This window comes from Chaetura pelagica, unplaced genomic scaffold (genome assembly GCF_000747805.2).
Source record: "Chaetura pelagica isolate M959 unplaced genomic scaffold, ChaPel_1.0 scaffold1064, whole genome shotgun sequence".
NCBI lineage: Eukaryota > Metazoa > Chordata > Aves > Apodiformes > Apodidae > Chaetura > Chaetura pelagica.
Window position 1 is genome coordinate 574,364 of NW_009953063.1, and position 13,871 is coordinate 588,234.

At 50.3% G+C, this 13,871-nt stretch overlaps 1 protein-coding gene across 1 annotated transcript in view; it reads left to right on the plus strand.

Moving 5' to 3' along the window:
- The window catches only part of GRIK3 (glutamate receptor, ionotropic, kainate 3), a 187,085-nt gene that overhangs the window by 5,808 nt on the left and 167,406 nt on the right, over nucleotides 1–13,871 (plus strand). The gene's annotated exons all lie outside the window — the stretch shown is intronic.

Genomic DNA, 13,871 nt, shown 5'->3' on the forward strand with positions numbered 1-13,871 from the left:
GCGGGAAGGAGCCTGCCAGCGGGAGGCCAAGCCAAGCGCCAGTGGAGTCTCAGCTGAGTGTTGACAGGGGCTGGGAACTGTTTTGACTTGTTCTCCATCACCTCTGCTCTTTGCAGGAGCTGGAACAGTTATCCCTAAAGTCTTATTTTAATCTTGTTTCTATTATTTGAGCCAGTGGAAGTTCTTGGAAAATGGGACTTGCCTGCCTGGGTCCCCAGGCTCCGCAGAGCCCGGCCGCGCAGCGCGCCTGGGCGGGAAGAGGCAGGAGAGGGTCTGGAAATTTCAAAAGCAGGGGTGGATCCCAGGGTGTCATCGCACCCCTCACCTCGCTCCAGGCCCTGTCCATCCCCAGCTCTGACTGACATTTGTAGGGCAGTTCCTGAAAGGATCCATGAAGGAGCTTTTAGTTGCTCTTGGGCAGCCCCTACTGCTCAGCATCCCGCAGCCTTGTTTTCTGGAGCTCTGCCTTCAAAGTGTCCTGGAAAGGGTCCCTAGAAGAAATTATTTCCAGAAGGGCTGGCCTTTATGTACTCCAGCCATGTTTAATTTGCAGAATATTTCATGTTGTTGTGTTTGGTAGCTCTTCTAACTCCTCAAAAGTGAGAAGGCAAACTTTTACATCTATTGTCTTGGGCCATTTTGCATCTGTTACCCCATGGCTGCAGTCCCAGAGCTGGAGGCACCATATGGCTCACATTGCTATTAGAAAAGCAGCACACACACAAAGAGCAGAAGGACTGAAAAAAATGGGCTGGAATTAAAATTCACCTTGTTGCTATCTGCAGCCTAAATGACTAAGCCAGAGGGAGTGGGTATCTCGTTGCAGTGGTTAGAGTTTATTTCTCTTCTAAAGGAGCTCTGAAGTATTTCTATATTGTGCCTGATTTAAAATCACAGGAGTCACTTCCACACCAAGTGCAGCACAACCCTTCCTCCTGTTGCTAAGGGCAGTTGGACAAATATGAGAGTGGTAAAACAGGCCCAGTGGCAGAAACACTTTTATGAAGGGCAGGAAGATCCTCAGCCCCTGCTCTGCAGCAGGGCTGGACAGGGAGTTTTCTACCACTGCAGCAAGGAGACAGGCAGCAAGCCACTGGCAGAGCTGAGTGTGGGTAAAAACTGCAGCCCAGACCTCTCCTCTCAGAGGTAATTGCAGCTCCCCGGGCCAGCCCAGCTGTGGTGCTGCCCTCTGGGTGCAGGGTACACGTCTCCATGCTTTGGTTGAATGCTTGAGCAGACCTGGATCTGACAACCATAAAGTATCAGTTGGACGTTGCTTCCTGCTAATGAGATCTCTGAGGATTTCTGCTCTCACCTTTTCCTGCTCTCCTCCTTTGTGTGTGATGGCAGCTGGGCTGGTGCTGCCACCAGCATCTCCTGCCACCACCAGCTGCTTGCCAGGGGGCTTTGCTGTGGAACTTGTTCTGCAAGCTGAAACTGGGCATTAAAGGGTCATCCTCCCCATTTGAAGCTGAAGCTAAGAGCAGACTGGAAATCTGGCTTTTTGGAGAAGGAGCACAGGAACATGGTGGTGCCCATGTCCCAGTGGTCCCCTGGGATGCTGAGGGACCTGCTTGTGTTCTGCCTTAGCCAGGCTCTGTCTGGGCAGGACAGGGCAGCACACAGACTTCAGCTCTGATTTCCTCCACTCAGGTTTCTCCCTCTGCATGGAGTGTTTTTCCAAGACCTGTAGCCATCTTTGATCTCAGAATATTGATGTAAATATTGTATGATCCTGCTTCAGCCTCCAGGAAACCCAGATGTTCAATTGATGAGATCTTAACATTGAGTTCAAGAACTGAAAAGTACATGAAATAATAAACTTGTTCCACTGTGAAGTCTCTCTGTTCAGGATCAAATTCAGGGTTAATTCATTATTCTTGACAGCTATTGCAGGAGACACAGCAGTTAAGTAAACTAATTGCGGGGTGGATTCTGCATGAGCTGAAGTCAACAGGTCACATACAATTAATATTAAAATCAAGCTGACACAGAAAGGAGTGACAGGCTTCTCACAGCTGGGGACTGTGTGCAACCAGTGAGAAGGATTAAAACAGCTCACAGGAGGGACTGGGAGGACTTGGGGGCTGAAGCAAAGAGGCTGAGGTGACATCTCCCTGCAGCCACTGTTCACATGCATCCCCCCCAACCAGCCCTGCTGCTGCTGAGGCAGGTGGAGCTTGTTGGAGGATCCTTGTGCAGAAGCCCAGCTGATGTTCCAAAAGCAGGGAATCCAGCTTCACGTTTCTCTTTAGGAGAGACAACCATTTTTGATAGGAGAATGATGTTCTTTCTCTCCCCAACACCCAAAGTGTTTGTTAAATCTCCAGCAGATCAGGATCAGTCACAGGCCTGGGAACCAGCTACCAAGGAAAAGAACCCACCAATGAGAGGAGCAGCAGTGGAGCCAGAGCAGGGCAGGGCCGGGCACAGCGCTCGGCATCCCCGGCAGCCAGGATTGCTGGCTGGAAAGCTGAGTAAGGCTGAGCCCAAGTTTTCCTAGAGTTCCTTGTGCTGTTGTTTAGATAAGTTTAAATGAGCTGTGATTAAGCTAATTTCAAGCTAATTAACTCAGAAAGATATTCTCCACTTTTTAAAATTCTAAGTGGTTGTTCATTAGGAGCAAGCGAGCGAGTAAAGGCTGCACCACTGCAGCACGAGGAGCTAAATGCAGAACGAGCAGCAGAGTCATTACTGAAACATGAATATTCGTTACCTAATTAAATGGCATAATTAATGGACTGTAACTGTACCACTGCTGTGGGGACACGTGCCCTCAAGCAGGTGCCTGGGCTGAGCCCCCTGCAGTGGGTGTGAGCTGCGGGGGAGTCCTGGGAGCCACTGAGCCTGGTCCTTGGTAGCTCCACCAAGGGAGCAGGAGCCTCCTGGGAATACTCCCTGCTCAAAGGCTGGCTGTGCCTGAGGCAGGAGGCCCATGCACCCTTCCCACTTCAGTCTGCTCAAAAATCAAGGTGGAAAATCCCCCTCCAGCCATGCTCCTCGAATAGCTGCGATGTGGCTGCATCCCAGCACTGCCAGGGTGATGAAAAATGGATGAAAACAAGATTGGAAGAGGAAGCCATGGGTCTCTGACAGGGGAGACAGCACCGTCTGTGGGCTGAGAGCAGTGAGTCTGGTTGTGTTGTTGCAGAGATATAATGGCTTTTGCTGTTCAGTTTCTGGCTCACTGGAGCATCCCTCGATTGCACACGCAGAGGAAGGGCTGGGCAATCCCCAAACTGTCTTGGCATTCCATTCAGGCTGAGCGAGCACATGGAGCAGAGCTGCCATGGCCCTCCCTACCTGGGCAGGCTTCTTCAGAACCACCTTTGGGAGGACCAGGCCCTGATGGGCTCCCTCTGCCACTGACAAACCCCCTGGGGGGTGAAGGAGCCGGCAGTGCCAGCCCTGCTCCCCTTGCACAGAGGCTAAAGGAACAGCACTGAGGGGATTTTGTGAGCAGCAGGGGATGCTCAAGCAGGTGACCTCTACATTAAAAAAACACAAAGCAATAACACAGAGCATACCTGGGTGCAGCAAAGATCTAAACTATATATCATAATAACTCATGAGTTTTCCTTTCCTGCCCAGGTCATTCTGCGTTGAATGGAAACCAGAGAGCTCTTTCCTTTATTCTTCCATCCTCCTCTCCACAGCTCTTGTTCCTTCAAGTGAAAAACTTGAAAATCCCTGAGAAGGTCATGAAATACAGTTCCAATGGAGTGAGAGGCATTAGACTGAAGGATTGATCCTGGCAGCAAAGCCATTTCACTCTGTTGTGCACATATAAATAAAGCTGGATTGTGCATTGAGTGATGAGCTGCCTCCACAGATGGGCTCTGGGCAGACTGCTCTGCAGCATGTCCCCAGGCTGCTGGAGTCAGCTGTGTCCCCAGCCTGCTCCTCTCTCACTCCTCCAGAGGGCTGGAGGGACTGTGCTGGTCCTGGTGGGCTCCGTGGTGCTGGGCTCCCCACCAGTGGGTGCCAGCCTGGTTGTTGGACCAGGCAGGGAGGCAACATCAGGGGCTGCTGAAGTTTAAGAAAGAACTTTTCAAAAGAGACCTGTTAGATTCCATGTGAGTCATGCATAAATGAGTCAACTAATTACAGACTCTGTCTTCCTGGTGCTCTGAGCTCTCCTGAGCACTCTCCAGCTGCTCAGCAGCTGTGGGTAAAGGTTCTGCACTGGGGAAGTTCTGCAGTGGAGCATCACAAGCTGAACTTCTCCCGGGCTCAAGCCTGTAAAGCCAAGTGAACAAGCAACAAGGAAACAATGTGGCCTTGGGATCTTTATGTAAATCGTGCCCTGGCTTTTCAAAAAACAGAGAGATCCTCTGGATACCTGGGAACAGCCCTTTCACAGCCTTGTCTGGCTGGATTCAGGCCACGTGCTCCACTCAGGCCAGCTCAGCTGCCCCTCTCCCCCAGCTCTCATGTCCCCTCTCAGCCCTCCCACAGGAAACCTGGGGGCCCAGCCTTGGGTTTCCCACCATGCTGATTCCTTCCAGCATCCTGCAGTGATATTATTGAAATTTCACAGTCATCAGTTTCAGAAATTATTTCTGAACTTTCCACTGCTCTTGGAGTCATAATAATTTATTAATACATTTTCCCCCAAGGAGCAGGGCAGTGGGAGCCACCAGCCCTGTCAGCAGCTGCTTCCTCTGGTGTTTTCAGGTTGCAACAGACTTCTTTTTTCTTGATACGTGCAAATAATAACAACAACGCTATCCAGAACCTGCCCTCCCCCTTCCTGCTCCTGGCAGGGAGGCAGGACCACCCCCAGCCAGGCTGGACAGCAGGTCCCCTCCCCACGCAGGAGCCTCTGCACACAGCTCAGTGTAGGTGACACAACTGCAAAACGTCCTTCCAAAGGGGATGACAAACCAATGCTAGAATCTGTTTTGCCTAATAATGCAATTATATGTTCTAGCAGGAGAGAAGACACTATTTTGAATGTGATCCAATATGAACTGCTCCTCTCCAGCCTTGCTCTCCTCCAAAGCTGCTCTGACTAATCCCATCTCTCAGTTCGAGCAGCCAACTGCTCAGGTCAGGGCTGCTCTGAGCAGGAGAGCTCTGCTTACAAGGCTGTGCAGTTTGATGCTAATTTGAGGTAATGAATTGAACTTAAAAGTCATGATCTCCAGTTCTGTGATCTCTCATCTGTGGCTTCAGGCATTTAGAAAAGGTTTAGTGCAAACTAATTTTTTGTGAGAGCTTGCTCTTGTGATTAGTAGTGATGAATGGAAACACTGCATGATTATTTCATAGTGCTCAGAAACACGGAGAAATGAGTTTCCCCTCTGTATCCTTGCCTTCTTTAAAGGCAAGTAGAAGAAAAATAGTGGGGGAAGAGCAGGAAAACCACTGCAGTTTTGGGACCTGGCACGGTGCCCCAGCTGCCCCACAAAAGCAGGCAGTGCTGCCCCTTGCTGCTGCTCTCATGCTGCTGCCCCGTGACACTGCCTAGTGCCCACCTTGTGCCAGGTGGTGCCCACGCCCAGGGCTGGGACAGAGGGACATGCTGGGACCCTGGTATGGCTGGTGCTGCTGGAGATGTGCCACCAGCCCCAGCTGAATCCATGGCCTGATATCCAACGGGAACAACTCTGATGCTTAAAACGAAGCATGTACCTCGTTAGGCAGGGCTGGGATTTTTACTGGCATTGAAACAAGGGCTCTTCTGGCAGCCCCAAAACTGCCAAGGTCTGGGGCTACAGCCTGGGAGAAAAGCTCTGAGCTTGAGTGCAGATCATCATCATAATGGCAACAGATGGCAAGTGACATTTCAAAGCATCTACATCTCACCAAGGTAGGCTTCCAGTACTGACAATGCTGGGAGTTGGAAGAGAATTAGTAAGTGAAACTAAAGTTCACAGGTAAGTGTCTTAAGAGGGCACTTCCCCAACAGCTGAACATTTCCTTTAAGCCTCATCATCATGTAACAAATTAAAGCCAATCAGGTGTTCATCAAAAGGGGATATTCTCAACTGTTACAGCAAATTAACTTCAGATTATTGCTAGAGATGGAGTGTGTGGTGAGGCAGGAGGGCAGTGACATGGGCTCCTCCTGCCACCCCACCCTGCTCCTCCTGGGAGAGGGGATGCAGGAGTGGAACCAGCTGCTCCATGCCTGGCAGGGCTTTTGGGTGAGGCTGCAGGAGATGTTTGATTTGGACAATACCTTTCAAAGAACAGCTGGGAAACATGGCTTCTGGTGGTTCCTGGCAACTGAGAAAATGTTTGGGCTTCCTTCCCCTGGGAACAAGGGGCTGAGCTGGTACTGCCCACCCCAGGATCACCTGGCAGAGTTGCTGTCAGTGCCTGACCCCTGCTCCAGGGAGCATGGCTGGAGGGTGTCTGTCTGTCTGTCTGTCTCTACACGTAGCTCAGGATGGTTATCACCACCTCTATTCCTCATTAGCTTTATGTTTGTTAATGTGGTTGAGCAAATCAACAGTGGGTTGTTGTGTTGGTTTTTTGCTACCATTCTGAAACAGCCAAGATATGAGTGGGTGAAAAATGACAGATGAGTGGAAACAAATCCTCCAGAATCATGAAAAGATACCAGAGGGGAAAAAGAAGACTTTTTACTGTGATTGTGCAGAAAATCAATAAAGCACCACTATGAGGCAGTGCTGCAGATAACAAGCAGATGATATCAGTTTTCATGGAACATATTGTTTGGCAGGCAGAACGCTCTCGGAGGCTGTAATGGGGCATCATAAAGTTTAAGCTAGTGTTGTTGGCTGGGAGATTTAAATAAAACCTAAATGCTGACATTTTTGATGGTTATTATTTATTCAATAGCCTGAGATGTCAGACCTTGTTGTTGTCAGTTTTCTAGGCAGGAGCAGCTCCAGGCAGAGGCAGGGGATCCCTAGGGGTGATGGAGCAATAGTTCATCCCGCATTTCATCAGGGTCCCAGGTGAATATTCCCCCAGAAAGGGGCTCAAGGGCAGCCCCAGGGTCACTCTCCCTTGGCACACAGAGGGTCCCCGTATGAAATGTGCCTGGCCCCTGCCTGGCCCCACACTGCTGGACCCCAGAGCAGCCCAGGTGAGCTGGGTGCCAGCAGGGGGGCTCGGTCTGTGCCTGCACCAGCAGCTCAGCCTGTGCCTGCAGGGGGAGGTCAGACAGGCCGGGCACTAACGGGATGAGCTAATTACTGCAAGACTCCAAGGGTGACCCTGCAAATCAATGCTGTGCCCATGACAGAGGGGAAGCAAGTTCTCTGTGAGCTGCTAACCTTCCCTCCCCCTGAGATCATCCGGGACACCGGATCAATACAAGAAATATTATTGGTGCTTAAAGTCAAATGGTTTCAATCTCCTCATCTGAAACACTACGATTTTTTCTCCACAGGACACATTTTTGTTAGGCCCGTTGCCAATTGCAGGCAGTTGCAGCACACTCACTCTCATGTTAATTGCAAAGCTAATTGTTCTTATTGCAAAACCCATTACATAGTATAGTTATATTGCAGTTAACGAGATGTTTGGATTAAATGGCTCACTAAAAGTCAATAAAAAGAAATTTGCTTGACTATTCCTTTAATTTTTCAGACGCAATGTTAATACACTGCTAATTGTCCCTCAAGGCCTGGACTTACTAAACTGCATAAAGCAGGACTAATACATATACACACACACATATAGTGCAGGGGCACTAGAGCAGAACACCTCAGCAGTAAGCACAAGGCATGGGAGGATCTTTTACAGCATGGTTGCCCAAATCATGGCATTGGGCACCTCGGGCTTCCCACGAGGCAGTCCCAGATCACAAACACTGTGCTGCAGCTGGGAAACAGGATGATTGTCCTGCAAGCATCCCCTTCCTACTTCCCTTGTGTGCCCCCCATGGGGTCTGCCCTTGGGTTTTCACCTGCTGTTTCACCTGTGTCCCTCTGCAGGGACACAGAGCTGGAGCACTGCAGCAAACAGCTGGACCTTGGGTCTGGTCTCAGGGAGACCCACCCAGGTGGGCAGGGACGGGTGCAGGATTTCTGTGCAAGGCACATTTTCAAGGGCAAATGCAAAAAAACCTGGTGATCACTGAGAATATTAGAAATAGAAGTGAATGTGTAAAGGAAATCCTTTAGTCTCACTTCCCACTTTGCCTGGCACAGGCCCCTGATACGCTGCCAAGCAAGATATGACAGAGAATTAGGCCTTTAAATATGAACAGAGGGAGTGAGAATCTGAAAAGCAGAATAAGGGGTGGTCACACTCCTACTGCCTGAGAGGAGGCTGTTCCCAGTGACCTGATACATTAATGAGCCAACACAATGAGAAACAGGAGGAACAGAGGGTGCTGGTGCAACTGCTTCAGTTCCCAAAAAGGTATTATTGTTGGTTTTTAGAAGTCCAGATGCCAAGCACAAGGTTTCCTGTAGCTGTGTCCCCAGCACACACTGTCACCAGCGGGGCTGCACAGGCACCCAGTTGGCACGGAGGCTCCCACTGCCACCCCTGGCTCCCACCTCTGCCCTTCCACTTCCCCGGGTGTTTCAGGGCTCCTTTGTTCTAGGACAGACTTACTCTAGTTCTGCAAATGTGCTCTTAAAATATAATGACACTCCTCCACAGCACTGCAGCCGCTATGCAGCAGGTACAACGTGCCGCATGTTACTTCAAAGTGTGCAGCAGAATAAACAAGATGACAAGGAACCATGAAAGGCACAACACAAAATGAGATTTAACAAGAGTTCAGAGTCATTACCTAGATCAAAGTTAGCCAGGACACAGGCGTGTTCAGAAAGTGTCTGAAGGAACGGAGAGCAGAGCTCTCCCCAGCGAGGGAGAGCGGAGCCGTGGGGCACCAGCTGTGCCACTGCTGGATGGGGACACCAGGACCCCATGATAAAAGTGTCTGTGAGGGATGGGAGAAGCTGTGCTGCATAGCCAGGGTGTGAGAAGGCAGGTCTGTCTGTTCTGGGAGCAAATTACACTACAATTAAACATCAAGAACTAGGAGAAGGGATCTCCAGCACATACTGCTGTGAGCACAAGAGAGTAGGGCGGGTGGTGAAGGAGCAGGACAGCTGCTATGAATATGCTGTAAATCAATTTAAAGCCCAGAAACCAGGATCTTGGTGCACCTCGCCCTTCAAATTCATGATGGAAATTGCTGCATTTTGCAAGTCACTATTGTTCCTCCAAGTTTCGAGAAAGTCAATGAAAGGCTTCCCACCATGTTTTATATTTTACTCTGGAACTTATTAAAAAAACAAGAGAAAGGAAAATAAAAATGCAGCTCTAAAATCCCCCAAGGTTACACTCAGACTTCACTGAAAACCCTTCCCAAAGTTCCAGTTCCTGTTCCAACTGGGAAAAGACAGAGAGCAATAAATCACGGCTAAAAGGCAAATGGCAGCAATTACCATCCCCTCTGCAGGCTCCACTGCCCCTGGCACCTCCTGCTGCCCCCAGATGGAGCTGTGGGTGGAGGGGCTGGGGTCCCCAGCACCACAACACCCTTGGGAACCCACTGGCGGGTGCCAGGGCAGAGCACCCTGTGCCAGGGCAGCAGGGAAAGGGCCAGAGCAACGTCCCCGTCCATCAGCAGCCGGGTGCCCCCACGCAGAGACCTTGCTCCAACTGAGAACTGAAGGAAAACATGGAGCAAATGAAGCTTTAGAGTTATTTTCAAACTAAATTACAGTGACTAGAGCAGGATTAAGCAAATGCCTCTATTACTTTCAAGAGCTGCCTCTGCACAGTAACTTTACATTGTTATTAAGAAAATGGGGGAGCTTTTTCATGAGGCTCTGCCTGCAGGAGCCATGGGGCTGTCTCTATCAATCCTCCTTCCAAAGTGGGTGTTTGGTGGGTTTGAAATACATCCCTGGCTGCCTTTGATAACCCAATGTCTCCAGCTTGTCCCCCCGCCCCCTGGCACAGTGCTCCAGCCAGCTGCCTGGAGCCAAACTGAAATTACCACGTTGCTGCAGAGCTAAAACCCCGGGAAGGAACACAAGGAATAATTTAATGCCAGTCACACCTCAAAACCCAGCTGTGCAGGAAGCTGTTCTCCCTCCTGATGGGGAGCAGTGAAGGCACATTCAGGCTTAGCCTAAATACCAAAACCAGTTCAAGATGTGGCTTGAGCTGCTGTGAGCCCCCAGCAATGCTTCACCACATGGTCGAGTGACACACAAAAGACCTGTCCCCTTCCTCTGGGGCAAAGCTTACCAGCTTGTACTGTTATTGCTCACCATGGTTGGCTCCCTCCTTCATCATTATTGAGCAGACTTCTGCTCAAAGTCCAGCTGATTACAAACTTTTACCAAAATGCCCCTGTCAAGAAGCCCAGGGAGCAGCAGACTGTGCCCAGAGGGAAGTGGTGCCCCCAGGAACCCGCTCTGGGCTGTGCCTGCCTTCTCTCTGCAGCCTGCAGTCACTTTGTGTAACAGCCAATTCATGAGCTAACAATGACAAAGTGCTCTGCCCAGCTAAGCCCCCTGCCACCACTGCAGAGCAGCACCCAGGAGCAGAGCCAGCTGGGGTGGGTGCAGGCTCCCCCAGCTCAGGGACTGTCCTGGGAAACCCCAGCAGCTCCGGGCTGCAGGAGCTGCCCCGGGCAGGGGAGCCTGCTGTGCCACCTGCGCTCCCCGGCACGTCCCCAGCCCTCATGCCTCGCCAAGAACAAGCTCCTGTGCCACAGGACTCATCTTCAGTTTCATTAAGAGCAGGGCTTGATTACTGAATTTTTAACCAGGGGAAGCTCCCTAGTCCATTACTGCCTTCTTCCCATGTTTATTAAAGCAATAACTTTGTTTTTAAAAGGGACGTGTTTCCCTTGAGCTCACTCACACTTCAGTGCCCTGATTAAAAAGTATAAATTAGAGACTGAGCAGGTCTCCTGCCTCAAAGGAGTGTAAATTGGGCAGCTCGAAATCCTGGGGAAAGTCAGACCATGAGATGCTCTGAGATGGGTCTGCAGACAAATAGATAGCTCTGGTGGTTTGATAGAAAACAATGTGTTTTCAGAGCTTCTCATACCCACCTGTGCACCTGTATTCACATCCACACACCTGCACAGGAACCCCTCAGCATCCCGGCCTCTGGCAGCCCCAGCCAGGGCCAGCGGTGATCGCTGCTGCCTCATGCATAAACATCCACATCCATAATACATGTCTGCCTTCTCCAGCAGAAAGATGTGGCTGGACTTTTCTCTGTTATCTTTCTGTTTCCATGGTAATAAAAGTAGCTTCTGATAATGGCTATTTCCTAAGTACAGTGAGGTTTGGTAATTTCAGAAGCATTACAGCACAGACTTCAAACGGTTGGTGTTGTGTGGGGTTGTTTTGGCTCGGGCTGTTAATTGCAGGTGGATGAAGCAGGTCCTCAGCATCCAGGGGAGGACACCAGGCTGAGGTTTCTCTGGTCATTGTTACCATATTCCTTGTCTATTTCCAAGTGTTAAAGCCCCACGAGTGATCTGCACAATTCTGCTCCATCTTGGGCACATTTTGGGACCAGCGTCTTTTGCTGTCAGCTCTTGTCACCCCAACAAGCCTCACAACCAGCCACTGATTTACTTATGAACATGAAAAAGTAATAATGCCTCATATTTCCCAGAGCCTGTGCAAAAATGATACCTAATTAACATACTGCAGGATGAAACACAGCTCTGCCTGGATCATACAGAGGATTACTGATTTCTGTGCTTCGCTCTCGGCTCCTGCTCCCCCAGCTCTTCCCAGCCATCCCCAGGGATGGCCCAGGGACCTTGCCCAGGCAGCATCCTGAGGAACCACTTGGCATCATGTCATTTAATCAACACATCTGTTGAGAATAATTCTGACCTGCAGAATCAAATTTCCCCTACTCTCAATAAGCCAACCTTTAATACAAAGTGTGAACCTTCTAATTTAGTGTCATATCAAATAATAACTGTCATGTTTAAACTGTTGCTAATGCTAGTCAAACAATCCCAGACAAGAGCCAGAGGCTCCGTGTCTCTCTTGTTACCACATACTCGCGATTAATATTTATAAAGCAGGAGAGATTTTTTTTGAAAAGGGAATTTTAAGTTGTCCTTCGTATTTTCAGATGCAGGCTGCAAAATTTATAGGCTTTCCTTCACCTTCACTCTAAGAGACCTGAGCTTTTCATCTGACAGATTTATAATTTTAGCCTGTAGGGATAGATATAGAGCAAAGCACAGCTGGAGGCTGCAGGGAGCTGGGGAGGAGAGGGGGGAGCCCACCACCCCGGGCCAGGAGCTCCCCAGGGAAGCTGTCACCCCTGTCCCACAGCCCCACTGAGCAGGCAGGGAGCTGGGGAACCCACTGCCACGTGGGGCTCTTCCCGGGAGCAGCCCTGGAGCACCTGAGTCCCAGAGCTGCCATGAGGCAGGGAGCTGCCCTGCCTCTGCTCTGCCACGTGTCCCCAGGGGCTCACTGTCACCCAGGGTGCTGGAAATGCCCCTGGGCTTGAGGCTGGGAAGACAACTTTTGGAGCACTTGCTAAAAAAAACCCCAAAACAACTCCTACGCCCTTCAGCAAAAGTTTTAACAATTTCCTATTGCTCTATGTGGAATCTTTACAACTATTTATTCACAATATTCCTGAACATCTCATTGTGAAACAAAAATTAAAATATCCCAATAGACTATGGCAGAAATGTTTGCATAAACCTGATAGGATTTTCCCACCATAGTAAGTCCCCAAGGCAAAAGATATTACAGAAGAAAATGTTTCAAAATAACTGTTCCCAATTAAAACTTCACCCAGGGTTTACACTCCACCAGCAGCCCCTTTTTTTTCAACACGATAAGCACAAAGATGACACCTGGAGAGCCAGTGAAAGCCAGAGGAAATCAAGTGATCCACACTTGGCCTATTTAAAGCACAGGCCCCTCTGCCCCTGGCACGGGTGGTACTTGGCACAGACACCTGCTGACTCAGCTCTGCACAAGAGGGCTTGTGTGTTCACACGTGCACAGGGCACACGCAGAGACACACGTGCAGTGACACACGTGCAGTGACACAGCAGCACACACCAGCTGGGCACACGTGGGGCTGCACAAACGTGTGCACAGGAACGGGCAGCACAGGAACCTGCAGCACAGGATGAGCCCTGCTGCAAAACCCTACGCTGAGCAACGAGCCAGGCTGAACTCGGACATCCAACGCCCGCGCTTCCCAACGGCTTGTGCAGGGAGGGCAAACGGGAAGGGAGGAACACGAGTGATGTTTATTCATCCTTTCTGTGCCATCTGGATTTAGGGATGGATAACGCGACGCTTTTCCCTCTCGCTGTGCTCCAAAGCCCAGCCTGACCTGCCTGTCCCTGCAGCATCCAGCCCTGCCTCCCCGCACGGCCGGGCTGTCCCACCGCGGTGCTCACACGGAGCTCAGCCCGGGGTGCAGCAGGAGGGGACCCAGGGGACACCCCAGAGCACCTCCCGGCACCAGCCCAGAGGGAGGGGAGGGAGGAACAGCCCGACCCGCGGCTCGGGAACAGGTCGCTCCACTCGCCGCGCTCCGATGGTGCCGAGCTGGAACGGCCAAACCCCCTGCTGTCATTTCTCACTTCATTATTCCCATGCATTTTCAAATTATTATCAATAAAAGATACATTAGAATTGCAGAAATCATGGAAATGTCAAACATCTCTTACTCGCTTTGCTAAGAACTTTGTTAAGTACCAAATGCAAATGTGCAGCTGCTACCTCTGACATTTCGGCTCCTTGGCTGCCACGAGCTAATCAATCCGCTTCCTAATGTTAATGTTAGCAGCAGCAAATCTGTTAGGTTTTTAAGGCTCTGATGTAGGCCAATTAATTTCTAATCAAATTACCTACGTTCCGATAGGTTTCACCCCCGGTCTGACGCTGGGGATGGTGTCCCGGGTCCGC